Consider the following 785-nt stretch of genomic DNA (forward strand, 5'->3'; position numbering starts at 1 on the left):
AGCAGACCTGTAATCCCAGTAGTCAGGAAGCTGAGGCAGGGTGATGAGAACTCACGGTCAGCCTTTACTACAGATCAAATTCAAGGTTACCAGACACACACCAATGTATTGTCCCAGTCCCAAGGCAGAGTAGGTCAGAATTTCTGAGGGAAAGTCCAGTCAGCTGGCCTATATATTTGACATGTGCATCCAGTGATCTTTAGGTAATTTGGGGGAATCATTAACTCCAAATTGACATCCTAAGCCATGATAATGACTGCAGGTTACTTAGGAATCAGGAATGTCTACGTGAATGATCTCACAGACCAAGAGAGAAAGAGTGCTAAGGAGATATGAGGTGGAGTGCTGCCAAGCATACAAGAGAGTAAAAGAAGCAGGCCCAGCTGCAATCAGGGAAGACTACCTGGAAGAGGCAGTCACAAAAGATGGCCAGGACTTCAGCAAGATGGCCTCAGGAAAAGCCTAGCTTAGGAAGAAGTGTGCCAGGGAGGAGGCATCAGGCTGCACCTTCGGCTGACCTTGTTCCATCCTTCAATGTTGCTTTTCTCTCAGGCACACCTAAGGGTCAAGCTTAGTCCCAGAAAGTATGATGACCTCTGAGTAGGGTCAGGAGACACCTCATTTGGTATCCGAGTGACACAAACTTGTGAAATACAAACAGGTTTTTATCTAGTAAAAGGCCAGTCAATACCCAGCAAACATTTGCACAATGCTCTAGGGTTTCCAAGCAGTTACACAATGACGTTTCCCTCTGATGTCACATGTTTTGAATGTTGGGAGAAATC

Source organism: Mastomys coucha, unplaced genomic scaffold (genome assembly GCF_008632895.1).
Source record: "Mastomys coucha isolate ucsf_1 unplaced genomic scaffold, UCSF_Mcou_1 pScaffold18, whole genome shotgun sequence".
NCBI lineage: Eukaryota > Metazoa > Chordata > Mammalia > Rodentia > Muridae > Mastomys > Mastomys coucha.